The sequence below is a fragment of the Eubalaena glacialis genome, chromosome 14 (genome assembly GCF_028564815.1).
Source record: "Eubalaena glacialis isolate mEubGla1 chromosome 14, mEubGla1.1.hap2.+ XY, whole genome shotgun sequence".
Lineage (NCBI taxonomy): Eukaryota > Metazoa > Chordata > Mammalia > Artiodactyla > Balaenidae > Eubalaena > Eubalaena glacialis.
This window is the reverse complement of record NC_083729.1, coordinates 20,383,002-20,395,520: the sequence shown is the minus strand read 5'-3', so window position 1 is coordinate 20,395,520 and position 12,519 is coordinate 20,383,002.

Sequence of the window (12,519 nt, the reverse complement as noted above, 5' to 3'; positions counted from 1 at the left end):
AGTTAGCACAGATTTAAATAAATAGCCAAAGGAAGATGTCATTGCCTTCCAGGTGAAGGCATAAATTCGTACATTAATAATTGGACCGTTTACCATCCTAATTGCTCTTATTGCCTTTCTTCACCTAAGAGTCCTTAAAGAACTCTTGGGTGAAATTATTTGTTATAATGAGGGGGTCTTCTCTGGTCATTACATCACTATTTGTTTCTAGAGCTCATTGTCAGTAAGCAGTACCAGGGTTGTTTTCTCTGTGACCTAGAGATTTCACAGCAAGGAGAGAAAAGTCTCCCCGTTGCATTACAACAATGTGCTAAGTAAAAAAACTTGACCAAGGGTAGTTTGCAGCTCAATTTATAGAATAGTCCAAAGAGACTCCGAGAAACATGATAGGCAGGGATCTTTCCTACCGTGTTTCAATACCTACATAACCTATTGAAAGAGAACAATAGGTAAAACAGTTCCTAAAGTTGGAAGTAAGACCTTCATAGATTCTTGGTTACTTATTTTTTTTAATGCTTTACATTTGATACAACTATTAAAGATCAATTTTAAAAATAGCTTTCCAGTAATATATTTTAAGTAATATATATTTTAATATCTATGTAAAAAGTGACAGTGGGAGACTTTGAATTTCTCATATAAGGTATGTTTAATGTAGGGCCTCACTGTTAAGGCACAAATTATTTCAAAGGAAGTTACTCTAAAGACACTCAGATTATTTCCAAAAAAATGCAATAAGGGGAAGAGTTTTGGAGTTTATTTTTTATTTTAATAGAAAATTGACTTATTTACCACGAGCTATTTTTTTTTCCTTCTGGCTAAAAGGTTTGTACAGACTGGTTTGGTAAATGCTAAACTTTTGTGTCTTTTGCCTTTTTAAAGGAATTGTTAACATTGGAATTGAGGGTATGTACAGAGAAGTTGGTGTCAACACCATTTAAAAAGTCATATTTTTTCACAAATATAGAAAAATCATTTTACATAAGAATTTTAAGTATTTGCAATAAATATATGTATATAGATTGTATGTATTCATATATTCTTATTTTTCATTTTATTATTAAGTAAAAGATAATTAAAGTGGAAATAAAAACCTTGGAGTTTTCGGTGCATCTTGAGGTCTGACATACATGTGAAAGTGGTGTGGGTAAGGGCCCTCAGTTGTTGCCTTATACTACTATTGGAAGATTACCAACAGATTGCATAGAAGATAGTAAAATGAGGAATTTGGTGATAAATCAGGGTAGCGTATTTCTTTCAGAACTCTAGTAAAAATATTAAATTCTCCTAATATGTCTGTCTCTGTGCTTTCACCCTTGAACTGTTCTCTCTCCTAACCACCTAATGTTACTGGGAAAGTAAAAACAAAACACAGTGCATTGTTTTTTAATGTGCCCATTGTTTGCTTCTAAGACAAAGAATGGCAAGAAAATATCTCGGGGTGGTGGGGGCGGGAATAGGTTTTCCTTTCTCCACAGTGGTTAATAATTGATTAGCAAACATTCACTTCCACCACCTTCCAGGCTGTGGGGTTTATGTGAATAAATAATATCGTGAAGACAATAGAAAATTTTTTTTCTGTTTCCCTTCTTTGAGAAGTGAGTTTTGTAGCCAGTTTTATGTCCTTCCCAATTGATCTGGAGATAGAAGGGCTAAGAGAACTTGAATGTTGATCTCCCTGATGTCAGGAAGGGTGTTTATGGAAATGAGGACTGAGCCAAACATTAGGAGAGGTTAACCATACCTAGAGATAATCGAGTCCTGCTGTCCAAGAGAAGTCATTTTGTGATTGTAAATACTTAGTTTTAGGATATGATTGAGGAAGCAAAAGGATACCTAGATAGTCTTTGGGAATAAAGGCGTATAGTCTGTTCTTTAAAAATGAATAATATATAGCTTTACTGGTGACCTGAAAGGAAATAAGGTCAGAGTTTGAAGAATATCTTAATGACCCATGAAACACTTTTAATTGTAGTTCACTAGTTCTCCCCATAATTGCTCAGTTGTGGTTATTTTAACTGATAAAAACAGCAATTTTTGGAAATTAGTAAGGATACTTAAGAAGAATGCTTCCCCCACCCCCACCCCGTAAGGCCACGCTCTGTGACATGCAGGATCTTAGTTCCCCATCCAGGAATAGAACCCGTGCCCCCTGCATTGGGAGCACAGAGTCCTAACCACGGCACCACCAGGGAAGTCCCAAGAATGTTTTTTAAAAGACGGCCTTATTATTTTTCAAAAATTGAAAATTCAAACATAGGGCTGCCCAAAACATTGAAAATAGTTTAGACGTCTAAGAGAACAGCGCTAAATCTTTGCTGAAAATACACTATTTCTAAAGGAAAAATTTTAAGTCTCAGGGAACGTCTGCATCCTCGTAATTCCCATATATGGTAGATACGAATGAAGGTGAAATATTTAAATGTGTGTGAACCAGTTCATAATGACTGTTTACAAAGACCATCCCCCCCCCCAATTTCTAATATGTACTTACTGTTATTTATTCCTACCTCATAGGAAGTAAAATTCATAGTCAGGTAATGACATAGGACCCTAAGTTATAGTTGGACTGCAGTTAATCGAGAAAGAGCAGTACATCATGACACAGCTTCAACTTGGATCCCCAGCTTTCCTTTATTTACATCACAGAGTCTTAGAAACCTGTGTTCATTGCTTTTAACACTAGTTGACCAAGAGTGGTCTTCACAAATCAAATTTCGCATGTTTCTAGTTCTTGTACATAAATCATGTTATTCACTAATTCAGATACCTTTTGAACATCTATGTGCTAAGCACTGTGCTAAGGTTCTGGTTAAGCAAAGGTAAAGAAAAGCAGTCATGTAAGTTGTAAAAGGTCTTCCTAAAAGTAGTAACCATACAGCACATGTCTAGTTCACAGCTCAAGGAGTAATACATGCTACGTTATTTCCCAAGATGTGTTGGAAGTTTAAGAGTAAATGAACTATGAAATAGAAGCATTTGAGGCACTTGGCAAAACATGAAGAAAGAAAAGAAAGGCATTGCCCCTACATGAAATTACAGTGTGGAATTGAGGAGCCAGGTTGATAAAATTTACCTTTTTTTGACAACTGTCACTGGAAGATCTAGAGATTAATCAGAATTTCAAGGAATCTCTTGGTAATACCTAAATTGAGAAAATCAGGCCGAAAGCAATCCCATTCAATGAATACTGTTCAGTATGTCAGTAAAGATGCTTCATCTTAAGTTCAGCTAACCCTTTCAAATAACAATTTGGTAAATAATGCAGCTTTCCTGTCAAACCCAAAATAAGCTAAAGGGAATAAAAAAACATAACCTTGATTTTCATCTTATAGACTGGTGAGAAGGAAGCGTATTCATTTAAAATTGTTAGAGATATTTCATCCCCTTTTTCCCTCCATAATGGATAAAATTACTGTTCTTTTTATTCTAATATTGTAGAATTGACTTTTTTTTTTTTTTTCCTTTCTACTTCTAAGTCACAGAACTTGAATTAAAAGAGGCTTCAGCCAGACACTACCCCTTATAAAGTGGCCTAAATCCTAATTCTTTAAGACTTTCTGGTAGAAAGGTTTTAAAAGGATAAATGAATATATTTTGTCAGTGCTTCTTATTGAACTTTCCTTACCTGGGTTACTGGATTTGCAACTTGAATTCTGTATTCCAAAATATCCATGTTCACCTTTTAGTCAAAAAGCTATGAGGTGTAACCATGTAATACAGTCTCAACTCTGTCCAGGAACTAGGAGGGCAGATATCCTGTATTTTCCTTATACTTAGTGACATTAAACAGAAGATTGGGTTTCTTTCATAGGGCCTGTATAAACTAAGGAATCTCTATACCTCTGTGTATCTTTCAGTCTTAACCTAAAAAGGGAATCCCTACAAAGATTTCCTTATAACAAAAAGGACAGACTAAACCTGGAAGAGAGAGATGATCAGCTGTGGAGATGGGCTGTGACTAGATAGTGGGTTGTCCTGAAGAATAACTGCAAACTCAACTTTCCTGGTTCTTCAAGCTCAAAAGAAACTAAAGGGAATTTTTAAAATCCTGCCTTTCATCTTGACTGCAAAACCTATCGAGTGCCTAGGAGAGAAGAAAGGTAAACCCAAGACTGGATTTAAGATAGATTTAAGTAAACTTGGAATTATTCTTATCCTTTTACCGAATATTTTTTTTAAAGTTTTGGGTTCCCATAATGTAATGAATTGCCGTGAGTGGAACATGGAATTTGATTTGAGGCATTTTGTGGGCTAAGTAATAGTTTTCTGTTGAACTATATTGTCTATCTAGTGACAGCTTTTGCCACTGCTCAGGATTTAGGAGTGTGCACCTGTGTCTAAGTGACATAGACATTGGCTCATAAATACTATATTAAACCAACTTGAGTCAGCACTTTATTAACTTTAATCATGGATCCTCTTTTTAAGTACTTAATATTTAAAATTCAGATTAGCCCAATAAGAAAGCAATGCATTTAACGTCAAAATGTCTGAAGATAACTATTATTTTACACACAGTCTATGTCCTTCCTACGGAAAGTGTGGTACATAAAATTTTACATTTCTTGGGTCAGTTCTTTTCAAAACACCAGTGTCTAATGTTTTCAGATACCTAGAGCTTGGGAATGCTGGAGTTGGACTTGGACCCCAAGTCAGCAGTTGTTTTCATTTTAGGTTTTCAGACATAGCAGTTTGAAGTGACCCCAGCTGAACCTATATGTAATCACTTTGAACAAGCTTTAAATTAAGAAACTCTTCCAGAGTCTCAAATTTGGTCACCTGCTTGTTGCATAAGGAGACAGATTCTGGGCTGGGAAGGACCTGACAATTTGTTCTCTGATAATAAACTACTGATTGAAGAGCAAGTTTGTTATTAGAGACTTCACGAAATTTCTAGAACCCATGAAAGATCTAGAGTACATGATAAGTGAAACTCTAGAAATTAAAAACCTTTCTCTTAGCCGTAAGTGCTATGACCAATTTTTTTTAAACCCGTCTTAATTCTGTGACTCATTGCATCATACCTTAAGAGAAATCAGAATGGGAGAAATGACCTTATGTTGGTCTTACTTTAAAATCTTTGTGCACGTAGGCCTTAGCACTTTGACAGATAAAGCTCTGCCTTTTAGCTCCTTCTCACTCTTGTCTTCATTCTTCCCACTTTTAGACTGTTCCTTTTATTGGTCGTATAAAACTACCTTCAGAATTGAATGTATAATAATGTTTCTGCACATGGACAAACTGTATTTTAACGACTCATTTTATGTGTAATAAAGGCATACAGTTTTACTCCAGTGACTGTGCCTTTTCTTTTCCAAAGAAACCAGACACCATATTGAATGACTTACCTGCTTGTTTCCCCTTCCCCTGTTCCTGATTGCACAGTTGTCCCCGGGTCCTGGCTAAATTTGGGTACTACAGAGAATGCCAGTCTCTTCAGGCAACATGCAAAGAGAGTTAAAGAACTCAACATGAGCCATAAAGAAGGAATGTATTTCCAAAATTAAAAGGACACCTATACTACAAAGCTACAGTAATCAAAACAGTGTGGTAATGGCATAAAGACAGACATAGAGGTAAATGGAATAGAATGGAAAGCCCAGAAATGAACCCTCAAATATGTGGTCAAATGATTTTTGACAATGGTGCCAAGAGAAGTCAATGAGGAAAGGGCAGTCTTTTCAGTAAATGATGGGAAAATCTGATATCCACATGCAAGAGAATAAAATTGGACCCTTCCTCTACACCATATATAAAAACTAACTCAAATGGATCAAAGACCTAAGAGCTAAAGCTCTTAAAAGAAAACAGGGAAATCTTCATAATTGGATTTGACAACAATTTCTTGGATATGACGCCAAAAGCACAGGCAACAAAAGAAAAGATAAATTGGATTTCATTAAAAATTAAAAACCTGTGCATCAAAGGCCATTATCAACAGTGAAAAGGCAACCCACAGAATGGGAGAAAATATCAGTATTTGCAAATATTTCATATATTTAATTTAAAAAATCAGTATTCATAATATATAAGAAATTCCTACAACCCAAAAACCAATTTAAAAAGTACTTGAATAAAGGACTTCAGTAAAGGACTTGGATAAATCTCCAAAAGATACATACAGGTGGCCAATAAGCACACAAAAAGATGCTCAACATCACTAATCACTAAGGAAATGCAAATCAAAGCCACAATGAGATACAACTTCACACACATTAGGATAGCTATATTGATCGTCAAAAAGTAAAACAATGTCAGCAAGGATGTAGAAAAATTGAATGCTTGTGCATTGCTGGTGGAAATGTAAATAGGTGCAACCACTGTGGAAAACAGTTTGCTTCTCAAAACAATTAAATGGAAGTACCTTATGATCCAGCAATTTCTGGATATACACCCAAAAGGAATGAAAGCAGGAACAGATATTTGTACACCAATGTTCATAGCAACATTATTCGCAATAGCTAAAAGGGGAAACAACATGAATGGATAAATAATGTGGTATATACATATGAGGATATTATTCAACCTTAAAAAGGAACGAAATCCTGACACATAATACAACATGGATGAACCTTGACATTATGCTCAGTGAAATAAGCCAGACATAAAAGGACAAATACTGTATGATTCCAGTTATATGAGGTACCTAGAATAGTCAAATTCCTAGAGACAGAAAGTAGAATGGTGGTTGCCAGGGAATAAAGGTAGAGGAGGATGGGGAGTTAGTGTTTAAAGTTCTGGAGATGGATGGTAGTGATGGTTGCATAACAATGTGAATGTACTTAATGCCAACTGTACACTTAAAAATGGTTAAAACGGTAACTTTTAATGTGTATTTTACCACAATAGAAAACAAAAGCAAAAGGAAACTCAAAAGTGGATAGAGAAATAAAACTTGTGACACATTTTCTGAACAACATGAGAATGTTTTTTGTTTTATAAATTTATTTTATTTATGATTTTTGGCTGTGATGGGTCTTCGTTGCTGCGCGCGGGCTTTCTCTAGTTGCAGGGAGCGGGGGCTACTCTTTGTTGCGGTGCATGGGCTTCTCATTGCGGTGTCTTCTCTTGTTGTGGAGCACAGGCTCTAGGTGCACAGGCTCAGTAGTTGCAGCACGCGGGCTCAATGGTTGTGGTTCGTGGGCTCTAGAGCACAGGCTCAGTAGTTGTGGCGCATGGACTTAGTTGCTCTGCAGCGTGTGGGATCTTCCCAGATCAGGGCTCGAACCCGTGTCCCCTGCATTGGCAGGCGGGTTCTTAACCACTGCACCACCAGGGAAGTCCCAAGAATGTTTATTTTAAAAAGGTTTTAAGGAAATAAAGAGGGTAAGTTCCACCAATGGAGTTAAAAAAGACCCTGTAGCACTAGAGAAACTAGTGATGACCTTAGAAGAAGCCATGCATCTTTGAAGGAAGCAAAGCTCTTGGAGACCACCCTGTGCAATGACTCAGGAAAGTGTCCTTGGACCTAAGAAGTTACAGCTGAGAATAGAACCAAGTACAACCAGGAACCCAGACTTAGTACAACTAGTACAGCCAGGAACCCAAAATGTATCATCAGTGCTGAAGGTTACCAGGAATTGATGACAACAAGAAGCAAGCACTTTTAAAAATAAGCAAAACTATTAACCATCCTCCTCTGACATATTAAGCAACGCTAGTGAGGAGTAGAATTCTTGTAGTGGACATCTTTTGTTGATCTGAGAGGCAAAAAGCTACTTCATTTTTTAAATGTGCGCTTTAAAATTTTTTAGTGAAGTCAAATACCTCTGTATGTAAGCTACTTCTGTTTCTTTGTGAATTGTCTCAACAGGACGTCCGTCAAGTTTCCTATTAGAGTGTTCCATTAAAAAAATTTCTTTAATTGAGATATAGTTGATTCACCATATATTAGTTTCAGGTGAACAACATATTAATTCAAAATGTTTATAGATTATACTCCATTTAAAGTTATAAAATATTGGCTATGTTCCCTGTGCTGTACAATATATCCTTGTAGCTTAGAATGTTCCATATTTTCCTCAGTAAGTGTTCTTCATATAATAAGGATATTAATTTTTGCAATGTTTGTTGCACATATTTTTCCTAGTTTCATGTCCCCCATTCTTGTTTATAGTCTGTTTTGCCATACAGAAACATTAACTTTTCTGTAATTAAATTGATCATTTTCCTTAAAGACTTTTGTTTTCATGATGTGCTTAAGAAGCCTTTTAACAATACATTGTTTGTAAAAAATTTAACCCCTGCTTTTTTTTCCCTAGTTCTCCTACTGTTTAAATTTTTTAGCAGTTCTATTAAAGTATGACTGATATATAACAAACAGTACATATTTAAAGCATACAGTGTGATAAGTTTTGACATATTTTACCACCACAATCAAGATTATGAACACAGTTGTCACCTCTACAATTTCCCTGTGCTGCTTTGTAGTCCCTCCAGCCCTGCTGACACCATCCCCAGGCAACCACTGATCTTTCAGTCACTACAAATTAGTTTGCATTTTCAAGAATTTTATACAAATGGAATCATACAGTATGTTTTTGTTTGTTTGTTTTGTTTTTGTTTTTTGGCTGCACTGCGTGGCTTGTGGGATCTTAGTTCCCCGACCAGGGATTGAACCCAGGCCCTTGGCAGTAAGAGTGCGGAGTCCTAACCACTGGCCCGCCAGGGAATTCACAGTATTTATTTTTTACTGCTTGGCTTCTTTTTCACTCAGTACAGTTATTTTGACATTCATCTGTGTTGTCACCTGTATGAGTAGTTCATTTCTGTTTATTGCTGAGTAGTATTCTATTGTGTGGATGCACTACAGTTTGTTTATCCATTTACCTGTCAGTGGACATCTGAGTTGTTTCTAGTGTTTGGCTATTACAAATATAGCCACTATGAACATTTATGTACAACTCTTGGTATGGATATATGCTTTCATTTCTCTTGGGCAAATACCTAGGAGTGGAACGGCAGGACGATATGGTAGGTGTTATGTTTAGCTTTTTAAGAAGCTGCAAAACTATTAATATTTTCCGAAGTGATTGTAGTACTATTTTAAATCCCCACCAATGGTATGAGAGATCTAGTTTCTCCATATCCTCGTCAACATTTGGGTCAGTGTTTTAAATTTTAGCCATTTTAATAAGTGTGTAGTGTTATCTTCCTAATGACTAATGTTGTGGAACATCTTTTTATGTGCTTATTTGTCATCCATATACCTTTTTTCATGAAGCGTCAGTTCAACTCTTTTGCCCGTTTTTCCAATTATTTTATTTAGTCCTTTGATTTCCATATGAATTATAGAATCGGATGTCAGTTTCTATACAAACAGCATTTTGATTAGGATTGTGTTTATGATATACATCAATTTAGAGAGAATTGAGATCTTAACAGTATTTCACCATCAACCCATTATTCCATTTATTTATATGTTCTTTAGTTTCTCTCAGCAATGTCTTATAGGTTTCAGTAAATAAGTCTTTTGTATCTTTTGTCAGATTTAACCCTACATTAAAAAAATTTTAATGATATTGTAAGTGGCAATTAAAAATTTTTTCAATTTAAAAATTCAACACAATTTTTGAGCATCAGTTGGTAGATATGATGAAATGATAATTGATGGAAAACATTCAATTTATATTTTTATGCTGATTTTGTATTCTACCTTGCTAAACTCACTTATTAGTTTTATTATCACTTATTAACTTCTTTGTACATTCCATCAGATTATAGATGACTGTTATCTCCAAAGACAAAAAGTTTTATTCCGGATAACCTTTCTTTTTCTTACCTGACCTCACTGGCTAGAACCTGTAGTACAATGTAGAATAGAAATGGTGAGAGTGGAAATCCTTTTTCCTTCTCTTACAGAGAAAGCATTTAGTATTTCATATTAAGTATGATGTTAGCTAAAGGTTTTTCCTAGATGCCCTTCATCAGGCTAAGGATGTTCCCTTTTATTACCTGCCAAGAGTTGGGGATTTTTTGTTGTTGTTTTTTTTTTAAATCAGGAATGGATGTTGGATTTTGTCAAATGCCTTTTCTTCGTTTATTGATTTGATATGGGTTTTCTTTTTCAGTTTGTTAATATGATGAATTACATTGATTGACATCAGAAAATTCAACCAGCTTTGGATTCATTGATTTTCTCTATTGGTTCTCTGTTTTCTTTTTCATTGATTTCCACTCTTCTGCTTATTTTAGGCTTAATTTGTTCTTTTTTGTCTAATGTCTTAATATGGAAGCTGATGTCATTAATTCAAGAATTTTCTTTTTTTACAATGTGTTTAGTACTATAAGTTTCCCAAGTACTGCTTTAGTAGCATTCCAACAATTATATGTTGTTGTTTTATTTCTCTGCAGTTCAAAATACTTTCTAATTTTGATTTTGATTTCTTCTTTGACCAATGTGTAATTTAGAGGTGTGTTATCTAGTTTCAAGATATTTGAAGACTTTTCAGATATCAACCTCTTATAGATTTCTATTTTAATTCCATTGTAGTCAGAGAACATACTTTGTGTGACTTGAATCCTTCTAAATCTATTAAGACTTGTTTTATGGCTCATAACATTCTGTGTGTTTTTGAAAAGAAAAATGTGTATTCTGCTGCCATTGGGGTAGTGTACCATAAATTTCAATTAAGTCAATTTGGTTGAAAAAGTCCATATTTTTACTGATTTTTCTATCTACTTGCTCTATCAATTATTGAGAGAGGAATATTGAAATTTTCAACTACAGTGGTAGATTTCTCTCTTTCTCCTTGCAATTCTTTCAGTTATTGATTCATATATATATATATATATTTTTTTTTTAAGACACCAATTGTACTTGAACATTTGTTATTTTATTTTATTTTATTTTTAATTAATTTATTTATTTTTGGCTGTGTTGGGTCTTCGTTTCTGTGTGAGGGCTTTCTCTAGTTGTGGCAAGTGGGGGCCACTCTTCATCGCGGTGCGCAGGCCTCTCTTTTTGCAGAGCACAGGCTCCAGACGCGCAGGCTCAGCAGTTGTGGCTCACGGGCCCAGTTGCTCTGCGGCATGTGGGATCCTCCCAGACCAGGGCTCGAACCCGTGTCCCTGCATTAGCAGGCAGATTCTCAACCCCTGCGCCACCAGGGAAGCCCCCATATATTTTTTTAATAAACTTTTTTTAGAAGAGTTTTAGGGTTACAGCAAAACTGAAGGGAAAGTACAGAGAGTTAACGTATACCCGCAACCTCCCTACCCACCAACTACCAACATCCCACACCAGAGTGGTATATTTATTAAAATCAGTTGAAACATCATTATCACCCAATGTCCGTAGTTTACATTAGTGTTGTACCTTCTATGAGTTTTGACAAATGTATAGTGACATGTATCCACCATTATAGTGTGGTACAAAGTGGTTTCACTGCCCTAAAAATCCTCTGTACTCTACCTATCCCTTCCTCCCCCCCTCCCCCCAACCCCTGGCAAACACTGATCTTCTTTATTGTCTCCATCGTTTTGCCTTTTCCAGGATGTTGTGTAGTTGGAATCATAGCGTATGTAGCCTTTTCAGATTGCCTTCTTTCAGTAACATGCATTTAAATTTCCTCCATGTCTTTTATAAAATTTCTTTATCCACTCATGCATTAATGGACAATTAGGTTGCTTCCATATCTTTGCTATTGTAAATACTGCTGCAATGAACTTGGGGGTGCATATGTTCAAGTTAGTGTTTTTGTTTTCTTTGGATAAATATCAAGAATTGGCATTGCTGGATCACATGGTAGTTCTATTTTAAAATTTTTGAGGAACCTCCATACCGTTTTCCATAGTGGCTGCACGAGTTTACATTCCCACCAACAGTGCATTCCTCACCAACACTTGTTATTTATTGTTTTTAATAATAGCCATTCTAACAGGTGTGAAGTGATATCTCATTGTGGTTTTGCCTTGCATTTCCCTGATGATTAGTGATGCTGAGCATCTTTTCATGTACCTGTTGGCCATCTGTATGTCTTCTTTGGAAAAATATCTATTCAGATCTTCTGCCCAGTTTTTAATAAGGTTGTTTGTTTTTTTGCTATTGAGTTGTATGAATTCTTTATATATTTTAGATATTAACCCCTTATCAGATATATGATTTACAAATATTTTCAACTATTCAGTAGGTTGCCTTTTCATTTTGTTGATGATTTCCTTTGCTGTGCAGAAGCTTTTTAATTTGATGTAATGAACTTTAAAAAAAGTCTAGTTTGAAGCACAAAGCTGAGCTATAACTTCTTTGTTTTAGCCAGTGTCCATGCTTCTCTTTCCTAGGGCAATAAGCTTCAATCTCATTGTTTGACTGAAAGGTGCCAGGGATGGGGGGAGGGTATACGATGAGTTACTGAGAAGGGACAGTACATTATTATCCAATAACTATGGATTGCATGTATTAATTAGATTGAAGAAAAACTTCAAAACACCGAGATACAGGGTATTGAATGGAAGTCTATCCATGTGTATGTTGTAACTGGAATTTTATGACAGGGGTGAACTGGAGGAAAAAAAACA